Here is a 20,039-nt window from a genome sequence, read left to right as displayed (position 1 = left end):
ATTCACGGCGCCGAGGACCCTGGTTCGATCCCAGCTTCTGGTCACTGTCTGTGTGGAGTTTGCACATTCTCCCCGTGTCTGCGTGAGTCCCATCCCCACAACCCAAAAAGATGTGCAGGGTAGGTCAATTGGCCACGCTAAATTGCCCCTTTATTGGAAAAAAAAGAATCGGGTACTCTAAATTTATTTTTGATAAGTATGGAGGAACATACAAACGTAAATTTCAACCAAGGTACAAACGAACAGCTGACATTGACTTCTACACTCAAGCACAATTGCAGGCTGTGTATGAAGGAACTGAACGATAGGCCATTTGGACTAATGTATGGTCAACGCTTTAAAGTCATCAGTTAAATGACACAACTAATTAACCAAAAGCAGTACTTAGCTTCACCAATTTAGTCAAGTTCTATTTGACGTAGACAGTTGTGGTTGATATTAAAGTGGCCATGTTCTGCTAACTTGTCATGCAAGGGCCAATTTGTTATACAATTGTGTTTGTTTTGAATTGATTATGTTAAGTAATGGATGTTAATTTTTTCAGAGGAAGAAGCATTTTTCATTTGTCCAAGAGTAGCATTTTATATTCACGAGAAACCAAAAAATAGAGCAGGAGTAGGCCACCAGACCCGCCATTTAATACAATCAAGTTAAGTCTAATACATGCACTATGGATTATTCTTTTAAATATATTCTACCTGGTAAAAAATTTAAGACTCACATTCATTCATTCACAATGAATGTGGATCTTATATAAGTTTATTTATGAGCTATGAATAAGAAATGTTGGGCGGGATTCTCTATTTTTGAGACTAAGGGCGGGATTCACCATTCCCCAACTCCCATTTCGTAATTTCGGCGAAAGAGCAGAGAATCCCTTTTGACACCCAAATCGGGGGCGGCCCCGGTTTGGCGCCATTTTTGTATCCTCCACCCCCTCCGAAATGGCGTCATCACGTCATGTGCCACACGCCATTGGAATGGCATTGGTGCGTCACCTGAATGCTCTGCCCCCGATTGTCTGAATTCCTGATCGCGCGGTTGACGTGTGGTCTTAGCGGTTGGGAACCCAGCATGGCAGCCGCGGAGTGCGTCCAGCGCTGCCACAGTTGGGCGGGAGCATGCTGCTGGGCGGGGGGCTTCTGCGGGGACTAGTGGGAGGTGGTCAGAGGATTGCAAGGGGGGCACTATTTGCAAGACGGGTCCACGCAGGGCCAGCAATATCAAATCTAACCATGGTCTGATTTGGCAGTTTCACTCTGTGCCTTACCAGTTGGAAATGGCAACTGTGGAAGAGCTAACTATGGAACACAATCGATTCCAATGAAAACCGGTGTGGGATTCGCTGGTTCCGTGATTGATACCCGGGAGGCTGACAAGCTGCAGTCACATATATACATTACAATCCCCACACACAGTCATCCCAACTAACAAGATGGCACTGGTTGTGCTGGAGTGCGCCCCTACAACTGATGGGTCAGTTGAGGACACCGAGTGGGCTGGCCTGGGGGGACACCTATATGACCCGTGGTCCTAAGTTCACAGTTGGATGTTAACGGCATGTGCAGCTGCATGGCTGCGTTTCCAGTTGCGGCAATGGTGTTCTATGCTGGTCTACTTCCACTCCATAGCCCACCTCCTGGCCACTCCTCGCTACTCCTCCTGCCCTTTGCCCAACTTTCAGCAAACTATGGCGATGTTGGACATTTTCTGTCACCACTCACTGCCCCTCAGCAGCCATGGCACCTGTTTCTCAATTTCTTTTTTTTTTAATAAACATTTTATCGAGGTATTTTTGGTTTTATTACAACACGCAATAAACAATGCACATGAAACTATAAACATAGTGCAAAAGTTGTCTCCCTCCCTTACAGGTCCCACCTTTATTAATCCCCCCAAACCCCTGGGAGACCCCCGGAACACTCCCGCAACCTATTTCCAACTGGTAAGGCACAGAGTGAAACTGCCAAATCAGACCATGGTTAGATCTGATATTGGCCGTCTGCAAGAGCACTCAAGTCAACACTATATGGACTTTGTGATGACCCACTCACATTTACACAAAACAAAACAAGACCATGCTATGAATATGTAGCTAACTTCCAGTGACACATGGTCAACTTTGTACCAGAATGAAGGACAGACTCCATAATGGGCAGACAAGAGTGTTTCAGAGGATAATGGATCTTGATTGAATCACCCTGGCTGAACAGGAGTATCCTGTTTATTCCCATTAACTAGTTTAAGCCTGGATGAGACAATGGAACTCAGGCCAGTTGTGGACGTACACCTATGACTCAGTGATAGCAGAACCGGTGTAAAAGAAGGAACATTTGGAACAGATCCTCAATGATAACCTGAGAGTCCCCAGACACAACCATTGCAAGAAGAAGGGACCCTGGGTTTCGAAGCTCAGAGAAGATATCCACATCAAGTGATCATAGCTTGGCCAGCCTCCTTCACTAAGTGCAGGTAATAACTAGAGCTCAGCTGTGAGCCATATTTTGTGTGAGTTAGAGAATTGTGAATGAAATTGGATTAAACCACGTTTGTTCATCTCACGAACAAGCCCTGATTTTACCTCTAAAAAAAATTGCTTTCAGATTGTTTATTTTAATTATCACAAGAATTCCTGTTGAATCTCAGAACGTGTTCAAAAGAGGAAAAAATGAATAAAAACAAAAGTTTGGGTAATTGCGATTGCTTGGCATGACAGTACAACAATGTCACATCGTCACATATAGACCAGAATTCTCCGGCCGTTGAGGTTCTCTGTTCCCACCTGCAGCGCACCCGAGGGCGTGGGTTGGCTTCAATGGGAAATCCCATTGACAAGGGGTGGAAGTATAAAGTCCCATAGCCAGCAGACGGCACGACGCGGAGAACCATGCGGAACCAGAGAATCCAGCCCATAATATATATTCCAGAATTTTCTAGAAAATGTACACAGTTCCTCACAGATATTTCAGAAACATTTCTAGGAATCAGTTGAATATATTATTCTATCAACGTAATACGCGCGCCAAAAAGGTTTATAATTCAAAGGTGCTCTATCTTGCACATCAACATTTGTTAAGACCCAGCCAATCGGTGTAATCACTTGACCAGACAATTTAAACAACACATGCCAACATTCCAAACACCACCTAATGTATTCCATCACAGTAATTGAAATTCGCACTTGCAGCAGCACACATTTTCATTACCTTTTGATTAACAGACCAGAAAATGTTATCCAGATTAACATCAGTCTGGAGTGATGATGTCTCATAATTGTCAGCTTAAAGGTTGATTGTGACCTTCAGGTATGGTACAAGACACAGTCAGAATCCAATGACAGGGCGTTAGTAATAAGTATGACATGGACTGACATGGACTTGCCATCGAGTTCGAATGCATGGAGAAAGAGTGCTTGTCAGTACATATCCAGAAGCATTGCAGCTATTTTTCAACATGTCTTCCAATTAACAAAACCAGCAGCCCACAGCAAACCTCAGGGCAGTGGAAAATCTATTAAAAGGAAGAATACAAGGTCACTGAATAGAAAAAAAAAATCCCTTATCTGGTACCGTCAATACTTCATTGTGATTTACTGCATTATGTTCAACTATAAAGCTTGAGTTCAGGTGCTTTTATTGGGTACACATATATAATGATAGTATTACTGGCTCTTCTCTGTATCTTTTTTATTGGTGGTGATTATAAATGCCCTTTCCTCATGAATAAATTGAATTTAACTGCCTTAATGACACAGTGTTACTGGCTCGTAGATGCAAAGCTTCAAGGTTTTTAAGAAATAGGTGTGATAAAATGTCTAGCAAAGCAAGATTTTTCCCTTAGCCACATAAATGGCAAACAGGTACAAAGGCTAAAGTCTTCAATTTGTTAAACGGTAAAAATACAGAGACTAGCTTCATCGGCACGGTCCACTGACATGTCCTACTGATCACACTTAATTTCTGCTGTTATTAAAGTCATCCTCTGATTTATTGCCATGGCTCTTCATGTTAATTTTCAGCATTGTCAGTAAGTAGTTCTGTCTTCGGCTGGAAAGGTGTTAGATTATTGACTGGATTCTTGTGAACCAATTGAGTAGCATTTCTGCTCCAAAATGAAATATAAATAAGAATCATGAATTATTCAAATTAATAAATTCTCTCCACATACAAATGGCTATTTTTAATTTATACATTGCTTATCAGTTTTACTTAAATATTTTTGAAGATGTGATTGATAAAGGTACCTATTTTGAAATATAATGTGCAAAGAATTCAATAGCCTTCCAAAAAGGGTAGGGATCGTGACGTATGATTAACCCACGGCCTTTGAAAATAATGCAGGTATCACGCAACCTTCATGCAGGCTGCTAGTTTAGCCCAGTGCTAAATATGCTGTTGTGACTGCACGCCTCAATAGTGAGCCCAAGTTCACGTGAGGCTAGCACCACTTAGAGCTAGCCTGGACTATTTAAAGCTCGCCCAGGGCGCCGTCAGTGGGAGCACTTCTGGAAACCAGACCCGTGCGGAGTCCCAGGCAGATAAAGAGCCTCTGGAGTCGTCCATCCGTTGGCCTCGGATCTCTTTGCCCCTGCCAGCTCCTCACATGAGTATGATGTGCCCTCATCACCATGCACTACCCACAGAGCCAACAACATAATGACCCCCCCACCACCACCCCGACATGTGAGCACCTCCCCTTTAAGAGTTTTCGGCTAGCTTTAAGTAATCCAGTTTTGCCCACATGGCGAGCTGAAAATTGCATGGGCAGCACATTGTGGCTTGTTAATGGCCTAAATTGGTCCCTAATTATCTGCAGGCGCCAACCTCAAAACTGGACGCATCTGCGCCATTTACATTCATCTGGGTCAGTCGTGCACCCAACCCCGAATGTAAAATTCTGGCCAGAGTCAGCTGAAGGTGATTCAGGCAGCAGTTTATTCAATACAAGTATGCATAAAGGGGACAGCACCCTCAGATTGCTCCGATAGGCTACTCAAAATTACACTTTCTTCAATATATTTACACAATCCTTTTGGTATTTACATCATTGACTCATATTGTTCTATCTCATGTGTCTCGTTCCATAATTACAGAAGAAGTCACAAAAATTAATGGAATAAACTGACCTTTAACACAAACGGGGCTTGCTGTTTATTCCAAAACATGAACTTGTCTTATCTAGCCTGAAGGTTTGCCGACATTGTCCTGTCATCCATTTATCTTAGCCCCTCTGAGGTCAGGCAGCACCAATGCGCTCTTGGCGTGATCTGGACTGATGGAGCTGACTGCCAATCTGATCGGTCAGCAGCTCCCAAGGGCACGGGTTCTTCTTTAATGAGGACCGAGTGTCCCGCACTTTCCCAAATTAGCCCACCCACATTGCTTTATGACTGGATTGGGTCAGTTCCACTCCAACTTTGCTTCTGAGTTGGGTAAGCCATCTGCCCTAAGACCCACAATGACCACCGGGGGATCGTTGATTAATCTCCCTGGTGGAGTATGAGTTCCTGTGTTGAGCAGGAGGCAGCCCAGCCAATAGAGACTTGCTAGGTGGGCTTTAAATACTGACCCCGACCCGGACCAGGGAGTTTTCCGGTGGTCCCGGGCTGGAACACCTGACCTGTAGCTGCAGCTACGGCTTTACTTCTGTCGTGGAATAAACCTTCTGACCTTCTAACTTGGGTTCATCTGGAATTATTACATTGGCGATGAGGATCAAGCATGAGATTCTGAGCAACTCTTAAAGTACAGAAAACAGCTCCGGTAAGAAATAAAAACTTCTTTGAAATGCACTTCTTTGGCAAACTCGAGTTGTACAATGCATGCTTAGAAGGTTGGGCCCAGTATGCGGAGCACAGGCGCTATTTCTTTTGCACCTACGATATTGAAGGGGATGGAAGTCCAGGAGGTAATGCTCCTGACAGCAAGTTGGACCTCAACATTCAGCATTATAAAAGGTCTAACTGAAGCACTGTAGCCTCATGGCACCGAGGTCCCAGGTTCAATCCTGGCTCTGGGTCACTGTCCGCGTGGAGTTTGCACATTCTCCCCATGTTTGCGTGGGTTTCGCCCCCATAACCCAAAGATGTGCAGGGTGGGTGGATCGGTCAAGCTAAATTGCCCCTTAATTGGAAAAATGAATTGGGTACTCGAAAAAAAAAATTTAAATTTTAAAATATAAGGTCTAACTTTCCCAGCAGACCTGACACTAAAATGTTCAATGAGCTCATAGACTTAGTCTGAAATCATTATGTCTCAAAGCCTTCCATCATACTCTAATGCAACTGCTTCAACATGGTTTGGAGAACCCCGAGAGGGTCCGTTATGGAATTCATTCGTAGGTTACGGGAGTTGGCAGAGTATGAAAAATTTGGTTCGCCCCCTGACCGAGATGCTACACAATAGACTAGTGTCTGGGATTATCAACATCACAACCCAAAAAGAAATACTGGCAGAAGCCAACCTACACCTGAAAAAGGCCATTGAGATAGCCATGTCCCTGGAGAATACCGAAAAAGGGGTTCAAGAACTTCAAAGGATGCAGGACAGAGGCTTCGTCAGGTAGGGGAGAGGGTACTCACATAGAGAAGCCTGGATTTCCGGAGAAGGCACCCGCATGCACCGCCCACCATCAACCCAACATTCCATAAGCATGTCCTGGTTTCTAAGAAACGGTAAGGTAACCCCATAAGTACCCGGGAAACTGCTGCGGAGGAAGACAAGTATCTTCCACTGGACTGTTGTAAGTGTGCTACAGAAGGCACAACCTGGACAAGGCTGCTGGCGTTGGCAATATGCGTATCACTCAAGTAGGAACCCAAAGCCACCTCAGGCCCATGTTTTACAGGTGTACCAGACCTCAGGGAGGAAACAATGCAGTTGAACTGCATTGTCACAATGAAGGTCACCCCGATAAGGATAAGGCTGCTCGGCAATGGTTATTCGTTAGAGATAGAGGTCGACATGGGAACTGCCATCTTCTTCATAGGGCAGCAGATATTCTATCACCTTCAGACGGGTATTCTGCCCTTGAGCCTAACGGGCAGACTAGCCATGTATACCGGAAAACCTTTGAAAATTACAGGGACCACCACGACCATCGCACATAGTCATCTGAGGGTCAGGACGAAGTCTCATGAGCAGGGATTGGCTCCAGAAGATCCGACTGGACTGCTGTAAATTCTTTAATTGGGGACTGGTGGATTATACAAGAATATTAGTAAATGCCCTAGAGTATTCAAAGAGGGCCATTGTAAAATAAAAGGTGCAAGGGTCAAAATTTACATTGACCCTGATGCTCTGCCAAAATAATTCAGGGTATGGCCAGTCCCATACTTAATGTGTGAGAAGGTGGAAGCTGAGATGGAGCAGTTGGAAAACCTAGGGAAATATGGCCAGTGGAATTTGCGGAGTGAGTTACACCCATAGTTCCCATCCCTAAACCTGATAAGTTTATCTGCCTTTGCGGGGATTATAAACTTGCAATCAACAAGGTCTCACGACATGACCGGTACCCCATGCCATGCATGGAGGATTTATATGCCAAATTAGCAGGTGGTCGAACCTTCACAAAACTTGGCATGAGCCACACCAAACTCCAGCTCGAATGAAGCCCAGAAAGTACGTCATGTTTAACACCCATGAGAGCCTGTGCAAATATGCAAGCCAGAGGGTGGCACGGTGGCGCAGTGGTTAGCACTTCTTTTTTTAAACAAAATATTTTATTAAGGCATTTGTGATTTTATAACAGTAACATTAAACCGTATACAAACAACTATAAACATAGTGCAACAATCCTCTACCTCCCTCACACGTCCCACCTTCCTAAAACTGTAATCTAGTGGTTAGCACTTCTGCCTGATGGTGTTGAGGACCCAGGTTCTATCCCAGCTCCGGGTCACTGTCCGTGTGGAGTTTGCACGTCTCCCTATGTCTGCATGTGTCTCACCCCCACAAACCCAAAGATGGGCAGCATAGGTAGGTTGGCCATACTAAATTGTCCCTTAATTGGAAAAATAAGAAAAAAGATCTATGCATGGAGGAAAACCCAAGGCTGACTAATGACCGTGTATTGGCTGTAAACCTCAATTTTCAGAGAGTGAAATGACTGTCTTCATTGGCACCTTGTTAAATAAACTTGGTGGCTTTTACTTGCCTCCATCTGATTCTACTTGCCTCTTCCACGCCAGAAATCCACCCAGAACAATTTTGACCCCGATGAAGCATGATCTGTGGTGTGTTGGCCATGGTCAGTGTGAAACTAACAGAAAGCATTTAACTCTCTTTGATGTGGTCCAGGAGCTGTCAATCATAGCTTGATGTTTATAAACATTGCTGTTAGTGTCATAGCTGACTACTTCAGAGTCTCTCAGGTGTGACGGGAGATGAATGAAACAATGCTGACAGTCGGGTGTATGTGGAAGCTGTCAATCACAGCCTAGTAAAATCAATATCACCGAGAAATGAATTAAAGGCTGGCGGATCAAAGATCTGAGGGGGTTTAAACACATTTGACTGGTTTTCTCTTTCCAGGAATTGACAGACTGGTTATTTCTTTCCAAGAATGGAGAGGTGCTGTTTCCTTTGTCTGAGCCAGCAGATGTGTTGCACAAGTGAGTTTTAAAGCAATGATGTTTCACTGCCTCTATCTGGACTGCTCTCTAGCTTCTAGACAGGAGTCTCTCTTCTGGGGAGTCTAAGGTGAGGGTTTCTTTAATTGGGGGGTCTCTAATGTGGTTCTCTTTAGTTAGGGTGTCTAGTGGGTTGTCTCTTGAGGAGGGTCTGGTGGGGGTGAGGTGGGCAGGTTTTGCATTGTGGGTGGCCCTCCGATAGAATTTAAGAGTTACCCCCTTGGTCCACTGCAAGGTTCACCATGTCAGGGCCACGCTTGTTAAGACCTGCACCAATTCTCACCCACATGATTCACAGCCCAGAGTACCAGAGAATCATGAGGGACCAGAGAATCATGAGGGGCCAGAGAATATGGCGGCCATCTGGGTAATAGGATGCAAATGGCATAATGGGTGAACCTCAATTCCAGTGGGGAATCAGAGCATTGGAATGAGATTGACGCTCATTTTCTACCTGACACTGGATTCACACTGCCATTAGCAGAGTTCCCGATACGGCAGAGAATCCAGCCCATTGGCAACAGTGACTCGTGCAGCTTTTGCTCTGTAAGATGCATTGGTCCTGAAAGAAGGGCAACACCCAGTCTAACTTCAGCAGGTGAGCAGTAACCCCTATATGGAAAAGGTCTAATTGGCTGATAGTCCTACACCCTCCCAGAGCTCAGCAATCCTCCAATTCTGGCTTCTTGCATATCTTCAATTTTCATCACTCCAACAGTGAAGTGGTCCGAATGTTATGAGGAACCTGGAAATCAGGATTATCCTGCATGCCATGGAGATTTAACTGATGTCACTGATCACTTCCCTGCCCAAAAGCCAGTCTGATAGGCAGGTTTGACTTCCAGTCAGGTAACAAACAGATCATGAAGGCCACAGGCAGATATGTCTGTGCTGGTGTTGGGGGAGGGAAGGAATCGGAGGTGAGGGATAAGACCCAACTGGGATGGAGGGAGGATTGTATTAAAGGTCAGCAACTTTGGGGTGAGGGATCAGAGGTCTCATGGCAAGGAGGTTGGGGTCTGATGGGGAAGGGTGTGGGGGGTGGTGATTGGAATGCTGTGGAACATGTCAATGGCTTGAGGGGGGGAATGGGAATCCTGGTGCAGAGATGATTGGACGCCTTGGGCAGGGGTTGGGACTGGAGGACTGGTGTGGAATGTCCGGGGGGCCAAGATGCCCAATCATGTGGCTTGCTCAAGCACGCACACTGAATCCTAGTATCTTCAACAGAGCTAGAGGCAGGCTCCTCGCTTCACCTGCGCTGATAACTCTATAGCACACGTCCACTGGCTTTTGAAGCCCATGAAGGCCCCTCTGAAGGTCCATCTCTGCTGGAACAACTTGGTTAACAGTTCAGGAGGTAGAATGTGCAGCTCTGTCTGAGAACTGGGGTAGGCTGTGGAACAAAGTATGAGAAGTGTGAACACCATGTAAAGAGAACCCATTTTCATTTGTACTTTACCCATCATCCATCTTCCCTCCCCTGGTCCACCCACACTTCCTTGCAAGCAAAATACTGGAGAACACTTTTCTACATGTCACTGAGTTATTCAACAACCAAGAAGGATTGTCCTCCAACCAGATTGAGTCTGCAGATCATAGGTGAGGGTCAGCATGCACACACTTGTCTGATTCTCCATGCAGGGCGCCACTCTTTCCATGAAGGTGGACATCAGGACAAATGTCTAAGGTGCCATTGCACTCATGGTTGAGACAGATTCCTCCAATCTCTCTCCAGGAGTGTGTGTGTGCCCCCCCCCCCACCCCCTCAGCCCAAGGCTTTAGACGTATATCCAGTTAAACAAAGCTTCGTTTGTCCTCTGACAGGGAATTTCCACCTCTTTCCCTGTCTCCAGCACATGCTTCTGCTCAACTTGTGATGTTCACCTCACCTTTGGCAACCTGGCTAACCCACACCAGGTGTGTAATTCAGCACTACTGCTATACATGTATCCTGTAATGGTTCTCTCAGAGTTCATGTTGTCCTTTGAGGATTTCTCGGCTCTCTCACATTCAGCTACTCCATCACACTTGAAGTACCTGCAGAAGATGAAAGACATGACTTAGATCATAGATCATAGAATTTACAATGCAGAAGGAGGACATTCAGCCCATCGAGTCTGCACCAGCTCTTGGAAAGAGCACCCAACCCAAGCCCACACCTCCACCCTATCCCCATAACCCAGTAGCCCCACTCAACACTAAGAGCAATTTTGGACACTAAGGGCAATTTAACATGGCCAATCCACCTAACCTGCACATCTTTGGACTGTGGCTTAGAACCGGCATGGGAAAAATGGTCAAAGTCTACACGGTGCAAATTTTAACATTTCAGTTCTTGGTGACAACTCAACATGTGGTGACTGTTGCATGTCAAGAAGCAGTGTGGTAGCTAATTCCGTCATGCGGCACGTGGAATCTTTCCATCTCCAACTCCCATTGATTGTGCCAATCTGGCAGTCTCCAAAGTCTTCTTCACCACAGCAAGCAGATGCTTGTGGGGAATCTCCTAATTCTCACCCTCGCCCTGGAGTTGTGTTCTCTCTTTTCCTGTGAGGAGAGAAATCAGAACATAAATGTGAGACATTAAATGTGAGGACGGGATGAAATGGCAGCATTGTTGCAGTGTGATGGAGTAATGGGTGTGAAAATGCACGAAGGTGAAGGTGAGTCTGAGTATTAGCAGTTCAGAAGAGAATATGAGGAGGTCCCTCAAATTAGATAAATGATTGAAGCTGCAAGCTATGTTGTTCTGAGTGGTGTCATGCAAGAGAATGTTGGGGAAGTCAAAGTGTGGGGTTAGCATCTGACAGTTAGGTGCCAGTTACTTTTCCTGCCCTTACGAGGGTCCTCTTGCTATGAAATGAAAATGAAAGTCACCATAGTCTGCTCTCCTTTTTTGAGAGAGAGCTGACTGACTTCAGCTGAGGGGCAAGGCTGAGAAGGCACAGATCATGGATGATCTTAGCCATTAGAGGAATTGAATCTGCACTGGTGGTATCTCTCGGATCATGACCCAGCCATCCAGCCAACTGAGCTAACCAGTACGATACCCATGCCCTAGTGACAAGAAACCTATGAATGGCTATTTCTGCACCTACCAGCCACATCTATTTAGTTTATGTGACCGGTCTCTTCCTCCTGTCTGTGGGAAACAGTACTATTCTGTGGGCTTTCACTATCTCCTTAACCAGAGTTGGGGTGTGGGAGGGTCAGGTGGGGTAGGAGGGGAGATAGCGATGGCAGCCTTCCTGATTCTCACTTCCATTGTTTTCAATACAGGACTTTTCCGATCCAGTGCAGGATTCAGTCGATCTGACCCCTACCCAAGTCCCTTCATATGGAGATCCTTCCATTGGATAAAAGCAAATGACTGCGGATGCTGGAATCTGAAACGAAAGAGAAAATGCTGGAAAATCTCAGCAGGTCTGGCAGCATCTGGAGGGAGAGAAAAGAGCTAACGTTTCGAGTCCAATGACTCTTTGTCAAAGCATAGATCCTTCCATTGTTGGGTGTAGATTTTCCTGATGCCCACATCCTGTCAGGAAGCCCAAAGGTGGGATACTATTGCCATGGCTGAATTAAACAGTCACAGAGCAAAGTCTGTGGCTGTAATGATCATGTTCCTGACTTGCTGTCGGTTCTCTCCGCACCCCCCCCCCCCTCCCCCATTCCACCCATCAGCGAGACCCCTGCTGTGAGCTGGTAGGTTCCTTTGAAATTCCTCCCATGCAGTCACACAGCATTATTCATCCAATCGATAACATTTTGGGGAATGACTATTGAAACAATTAACATAAGTAGACTCAAGAGCAAAATTGATTGTTTATTGAATGAGGAAATGCTCCAGGGATACACTGAGATGACAGAACCAGGGAGGTGCGATTGAATTGAAACAGAACATGAGCCAAATGGCCTCTGTGCGTTCCAAAAAGAGTCCTTTTATTTCAAGAATATTTCTTGGAATTGTGAGAGGGTTGCTATGATGCACTGCAAGGGGCGTTTAATAAACAACTGGAAGCATCCCAAAGTAAATCTTTCAAGCAATCTTTTTAAACTAGCACAAAATATATGAACACATTCAACACAACTGGAGAAAGCTATACATCATTAAATGCACAGCTGAATTCATAATGTCCATGACTATTTTACTGCAATTACAGTTCTTTAAACATCATACTGGGCTCAACAGCATGGAGACCACCCTCCAGAAAATTCAACTTAGTTGGGCAGGCCAAGTCTCCAGCATGGATGAAACAGAATCCTCAAGCAAATCTTCTGTGGGGAGTTACCTCATGGCAAACAACATCAAGGTAGTCAGTACATACAATATAAGAACACCTTTAAAAAGAGCCTTATAGACTTCTGCATTGTAAACCATCTCTCTTGGGAAAACACAGCAGTAGACTGGCCAAAGTGGAGACAAACATTGGAATTGAGTCCAGTGTGTTTCAAGGACCATCCATGCTAAGTTTGCAACATCTAACATGCCCGGAGGAAGGTCAGAGGTGGCACAGCTACAGAAGTTCGTCCAAGCACCAACAATGACAATATGAAAGGCCAGCTCTGTGAACATCCCTGCCGATCCCACATTGAACTTCTCAGTTGTGAGAGGACCAAGAGAACCCAATAACATAATCTGCAACTTGGACACACTCGAACAACGAGGCGTCGGCCACAATTATGTTTGATGTCTACAATTAATATACTAGATAGAACAGTGCAGAAGGAGGCCATTCAGCCCATCGAGTCTGCACCGACCCACTTAAGCCCTCACTTCCACCCTATTCCCGTAACCCAATAACCCCTTTTAACCTTTTTGGCCACTAAGGGCAATTTATCATGGCCAATTCACCTAACCTGCACGTCTTTGGACTGTGGGAGGAAACAGGAGCACCCGGAGGAAACCCACGCAGACAAGGGGAGAACGTGCAGACTCCGCACAGACAGTGACCCAGCGGGGAATCGAACCTGGGACCCTGGCCCTGTGAAGCCAAAGTGCTAGCCACTTGTGCTACTGTGCAGTATAAATACAAATTATCCACTTAACGAGCTGCATTATATTCTATAAGGACATAATTTGCACGTTTAACCTTGGAAAATGGCCCAAAATACTTCATCAAAAAAACATTGGATGCCGATGAAACAAATAATAAATTAGACGTGATGACTAACAACTTGGTCAAAGAGTTAGATTTTTAAAAGGTTGTTAAAAGGAGAAGAGGGAGATAGGACAAAGATAGGTTTATGGAGGGAATTAGTGGAATAGTTGCAGCCAAAGACATGACCACCAATGGTGGGGCAAAGAATGGAAGAGATGGCGTCCAAGAAAGAGAGTATTCAGTGGTGTGGGGGAGGGGTTATAGGTCTGGAGAAAGTGATGGATTGTTAAGGTGTTGAAGGGAATTAAACATGGGAATTAGAATTTTAAGCTTAATTGTTGTTTGGTCAAGAACGTTATGGATTAGAATCTACTTATCAGTTTGAGATTGCAACTGAAACATTCAGTACTTTAAGATCATTTGGCTTCTGGAACCAAGTGTGATAGCTGTCATGTGATGTCTGGAGTGTGACTTTTGCAATATGTTGACTGGACTCTGATATCTGGTGTGCGATTTAACAGCCTCATCGTGCCTGGCGAGAGTCCATGAGAGCTGGTTATGTCATGGGAGTGGGCTAAATCGGGAACCGCGCCTGGCACCAAGCAGTTTGAAATCTAACTGGCTCGTTCCTGTTCGCGGATACTTGATCTCATCTAGGTGCGGCACAAAACCAATAATCACCAATTAAGGCCAATCTCTGTCTCATTAACAGGATCGCTGCAGGGGCCTCCTGGGATCTAACTGGCTCGCCAGCGAGAGGCCCCATGAGTGACGATCAGTACTGGCCTACACAAACGTGGACCAGGCGGAACAGCACCTGGGGGGTTAGGCCATTGGAGACCCCTGGGTGGTCAGGGTGGCACTGCCACGGGTGAGCGCCTGAGGGGAACCATGTCCACGAAAGGAAGGGTGGGGGGGGGGCGAAGGGTGGGCATGAGAGTTCTCTGGAAGGTTGAGGGAGTTCTCACAGGGGATCAGAGGCCCTTGCGTTTGCCTCCAGGCTGGGTGGCACCCTGGCAATACTGGTGCCACCTGGGAACCTTCACACTGCAAGCCTGGCATTGCCAGGTTGGCTGAGGCACTGCGGGGATGCCAGACTGACAGTGCTAAGGTGCTAGACTGGCATTTTGCACATGCCGGGGCTCGGGCCTGGAGATGCCCTGCCCATGTGGAGTCTGTGGGGTTCCGAGGACCTCCTTATAGATGAGTTGGGGCAATGAGGGAGGATCCGGAGGGTCACTGGAGTGGAGAGATTGTGGCGCCATTTAAAAATGGTATCCTGATCTCCTCCTGCACTGAGGAATTCTGCTGGTGAGCAGAGCACCTCAGTGCAGGAAGTGGCTTTGAGGGCAGAGGGGCTTTTCCCGCTGGCCTACCAAAGAAAAAGAGAGTGCCATTATATAGCAGGGTCATTCCAGTTGTTTGAAGTGCCAGGAACAACCCTTTGATTCCCGCCCAGAACGGACTGGTTTTTTTTAATGCCCTTAGTCATTTTTCTGGTAATTGTGGAGCTTCCTCCCGGTAAATCCACATTTTATTTCTATAACGGAGAACTGAACTCGCCGGCATTCACGGCTCCTGAAAGGGAGCCGCTCTGAAAGGTTGCCCCAATCTCAAAGTGAGGTTGGAGATCGCCCCCCCCCCTTCCATGCCACACCCACAGACATTGCAACACCCTCCCCCCTCTCCCTGTAGAGATGGGCAACACCCTCAAATCCTGAAGGGCAACCTCCCTCATCACTCAAAGTTAGCATGAGCTCCCCCGCCCGCCCCCCCCCCCCCCCCCCCACCACCACCACCATCACCCAGACATGAGGGTGACCCTGCCCCACACCCATCCACCTTTGTGGGCATCAAGGCATTGCCAGCCCCCCCAAATAGGCACATCCCACTCACTTTCAGTCCCACTCTTTCAGCGCCCCTCCTTTCAGGACCATGTCCTTCAACCCCCACCCTCATGACCCCTACTTTGCTCCCCCCTTTCATGTGAATGGCGCACTCAGGCCTCTGGCAACCTAGCAATGCGAATTTGGCACCCTATTGGTGCCAGGTTGGCACTATCAGGGTGTCAGGTTGGCAATGCCAGGGCACCTGGGTGCCAGGTTGGCACTGCCAGGATGCCAGGGGCAGTACTTGAGCACTGACCTGCCCGGTCCCTGACCACTTGGAGCGCTCCAATGGCCTCCGAGCCCCCCTGCATGGCAATCACGCCTATTCTCAGTCTGTGGCAACCAGTACCAATCCGAGCTCAAGTGAGACCTCGTTGGTCTGCCCAGTGAGGGCGTGATCCAGATCACGCAAGGCATAGCAAGTCAGGTGACTTGCAATCCACACGGCATCCGGCAAAAATCTCATTTTGGGCCTCCCCCACAATGCAACGGACGCAACAGGATCAGCGCCGGGTGCAATGCGGTGGTAAAATCACACCCACAGTATTTTGATCTATTAATATAGATGGATATATACTATAAAACAGCTAGCATAGTGGTTAGCACAATTGCTTCACAGCTCCAGGGTCCCAGGTTCGATTCCCGGTTTGGGCCACTGTCTGTGCGGAGTCTGCATGTTCTCCCCGTGTGTGCGTGGGTTTCCTCCGGGTGCTCCGGTTTCCTCCCACAGTCCAAAGATGTGCAGGTTAGGTGAATTGGCCCTGTTAAATTGCCCTTAATGTCCAAAATTGCCCTTAGTGTTGAGTGGGGTTACTGGGTTACGGGGATAGGGTGGAGGTGTTGACCTTGGGTCGGTGCTCTTTCCAAGAGCCGGTGCAGACTTGATGGGCCGAATGGCCTCCTTCTGCACTGTAAATTCTATGAAAACAATATGTAATGGATAAATATAATAAACACCAGTGTAAAACTAAACCAAAACCACGTGAGATACACTCTTCATAAAAATCTTTCACATATGGTGCAGGTTATGAGCTCTAATAGAACATAGAACATAGAACAGTACAGCACAGAACAGGCCCTTCGGCCCTCAATGTTGTGCCGAGCAATGATCACCCTACTCAAACCCACGTATCCACCCTATACTCGTAACCCAACAACCCCCCCCTAACCTTACTTTTCAGGACACTACGGGCAATTTAGCATTGCCAATCCACCTAACCCGCACATCTTTGGACTGTGGGAGGAAACCGGAGCACCCGGAGGAAACCCACGCACACACGGGGAGGACGTGCAGACTCTGCACAGACAGTGACCCAGCCGGGAACCGAACCTTGGACCCTGGAGCTGTGAAGCATTTATGCTAACCACCATGCTACCGTGCTGCCCCAATAATGTTTTGAAGTGGAATACCATTAATTTTCACAAGTATCTTATATCATATCACATTTCTGGACAGTAATATCTCAGTGCTTGAAATGTATCAGATGATTCAATTTTAATGAATTTAAGGAGTTAGAAAAGAATTATGTACACAGAGGGCGATATGGAATTCTCTGTCATAAATTGTTGCTGAGCAGTTTATAAATTACTTTAAAAGATAATTATGTAATTGTTTGAAAAAAGTGGAATATTAAAAAGCACAGAAAAGATTAAAGTGGATTAAAGTAGGTGGCTCCATGTGGAGAAAAATATCTGCACAATCTTGATGGGCTGAGTGGAGTGCTGTCATAATCTTTCAGCTTCCTTACCTATAAAATACAATGAAACACCGCATTCGCAGCGACTTATTCAATTCAACCAGCGAGTAGCTAAAGCAAACAGGATCTGGAAAATTCCAGGTTCAATCCCTAGTCCATGTGACACAGCTGATCTCAGCTGGGGTGATGGTAGGAGCTGTACAATGAGCCTCAGGGTCATGGAGGTAAATGTCAGTCTGTGTTCCCATTCATAATTGCAATAAAGTAATCTCTGCTGAGAAAGCACATCGGATGAGGACAGGATCAGGCTTGGTTGTAATTTTCGAAGAGCCCCCCCAACGCTCACTGCCAAAGCCCACACATAAATAATGACAATTTGGATGAGGCACCAGAGTCATCACTTCCGGGAGAGCAGACGAGGGGAGAAAAAGTGGCAAAAAGAAGCTGGTGAGAAAAAGGGAAAAAATGATAAAATTCCACGGTATGGCACAGGAAATTGTGCCACAATGGGCCCTCCAGATATATGATCCAATTTGTTCATACTAACTGATTAAATGGGCAATGTCCCATGGTGACTCCCTCAGGTCTAATGAAAACAACTATAGTCATGATTCCTCAAGCCAGAACATTGGCTATCAATTATACTGTGCTGCAGAGGAAGAATACAATGATATAATGTTCATGGAAGCAAGAGATGGTGGTGCAAAAATAACATTTGACAAATCTTCCAGTTTGTAGTTCACCACACACAGACATATATAAACTCTCAGCAGTGGGGTCAGATTCATTAATTTAAAAGATTTATTTATCATATTAAAGATACTTAACAGCCATGCATTGAAGGGAAATCCAGGCTTATTTAAGACTTAACAGTTTAAAATAAATGACAAACGAAAGAAAGAAAAACGTATAAACACCAACTGGTAAATAAATCCTAAATCGAACCCATGAAGACTCGCAAAAATTTATACTTGAAACAATTAAAATCATATCAAAGTCTTTTAACGACTAAAATTAAAGCGAGGACTTGTCTTGTTTAATAATTGACACGTTTAAATAAATTATAAGCCAATGAAAGAAAGATAAACATCAGCTGGTGGATAACTCAAGTTCAACCAACGAAGACACTCAAAAGTTTCCAGTTGACGTGATCAAAATTTGGAACACTTACCTAAGCTGTTCTGGTTGCACAAAGGCTGGTCCACTGACAATGTTCAGTTGTATTTTAGCCGTAAAAAAAATTAACACACTTGCCGTGTTGTTGTGGGTAAATACAAGGTAACAGATGGCCCATCTGTCTGAAGATATGGTCCGACTGAACGTATGCAAATGTTCATATAAAACAGCCCAGGATGTTCTTTAATAGATACTACAGCCTTAGGACACATTTCCAAATCCTCATTTACTATCAGCCAGTGCTTTTTATCAGCCAACTGCCTTGAGCATTATGTCAGCATGGACATCTGGGTGAATATTTGAACATTTTCATTTGTTAAAATATTTAGTGGGACATGCAGGCATTAAGCAGGGAACAGCAGGTCACTGAACATATGATTAAACAACCTGTTTATATGCAGCAAATAGACAATTGCTGATGATCTCAGATTGAAGTAACTCAGAAATCATGATTTTTCTTCCTCACAAAAACAGCCTTATTCATGATAAAATGCATAAAAAACCCTGATCCTCCCCTCAGATCAAACAATAGCGCAGCACGGATGCACAATGGTTCGCACTGCTGCCTCACAGCGACAGGGAACTGGGTTCAATTCTGGCCGTGGGTCGCTGCCTGTGTAGAGTTTGTATGTTCTCCATGTGTCTACATGGGTTTCCTCTGCGTGCTCTGGTTTCCTCCCACGTTCCAAAGATGTGCAGGTGCTAAATTGGCCTTGCTAAATTGTCCCTTAGTGACCAAAGTTTAGGTGGAGTTACAGGACTAGGCCGGGGCCAGGTCGGGCACTCTTTCAGAGAGTCGGTGCAGACACGATGGGCCAAATGGTCTGCTTCTGCACTGTAGGATTCTATGATTCTAGGAATAGTCTGAAGGAATAAACCACAGTGACCATCAATTTGGACAAAACACACATGCATTTAAATCAGTTATGTAAACAGGGTTGCATTCTTTGGTAGTACAGGAAAATAAATACAAATTTTACAATAGCGCGAAAGTAATATTTAGTTCTAATATTGCCCTTCCAGTTTGTTGCAAATTGTCAAGCGTAAGATTCAAGTGTTCACTTACAGAATTTAGAGACCTCTCCTTGGTTGCATGGATAATTCCAAGGCCATCTTCAGCACAGCCCCCACCAGAGAGGGTACAATGAAGCCTTAGACTTCACTATTTTCTCATCATTGAGAATAATTACTGATGAGCTTATCCAAATGATGCATGAGATGAGACAGGCTTCCATGATGTAATTGAAGCCTCAGGCCTGTGCATTTTTTCTTTACATTCATTCTTGGGATGTGAATATCGCCAGCATTTATTGCCCATCCCTAATTGCCCTCGAGACAGTACCGGCGAGTCACCTTCTTGACCTGCTGCAGTCCATGTGGTTTAGGTGCACCCATAGAGCGGGATTCTACGGCCGTTCCCTCTGACGGTGACCCCCTCCATGGCGATGGAGGATGCAAACAACGGGAATCATAGAATCATAAAATCGTAGAATTTACAGTGCAGAAGGAGGACATTCGGCCCATGGAGTCTACACCAGCTCTTTTT

At 45.7% G+C, this 20,039-nt stretch overlaps 1 long non-coding RNA gene across 3 annotated transcripts in view; it reads right to left on the bottom strand.

The window, feature by feature from the left end:
- The window catches only part of LOC119969554, a 231,828-nt gene extending 212,980 nt beyond the window's left edge, over positions 1-18,848 (bottom strand). The window contains exons 1-4 of one of the 3 annotated variants that reach the window (XR_005461405.1): positions 18,489-18,848; positions 10,522-10,669; positions 9,836-10,025; positions 3,207-4,101 (exon numbers count right to left, since the gene is read on the bottom strand). This is a non-coding gene — a long non-coding RNA (uncharacterized LOC119969554). Of the gene's footprint in view, positions 1-231; positions 4,102-9,835; positions 10,026-10,521; positions 10,670-18,488 lie in introns of those variants that run through there. The other 2 variants (XR_005461403.1, XR_005461404.1) reach the window with 2 other exon arrangements.
- Positions 18,849-20,039: the final 1,191 nt, after the last annotated feature.

The sequence above is a fragment of the Scyliorhinus canicula genome, chromosome 7 (assembly GCF_902713615.1).
Source record: "Scyliorhinus canicula chromosome 7, sScyCan1.1, whole genome shotgun sequence".
In the NCBI taxonomy this organism is placed as follows: Eukaryota; Metazoa; Chordata; class Chondrichthyes; order Carcharhiniformes; family Scyliorhinidae; genus Scyliorhinus; species Scyliorhinus canicula.
Note: the sequence above shows the minus strand (reverse complement) of the source record. Positions and strands in the feature narration are given on the sequence as shown.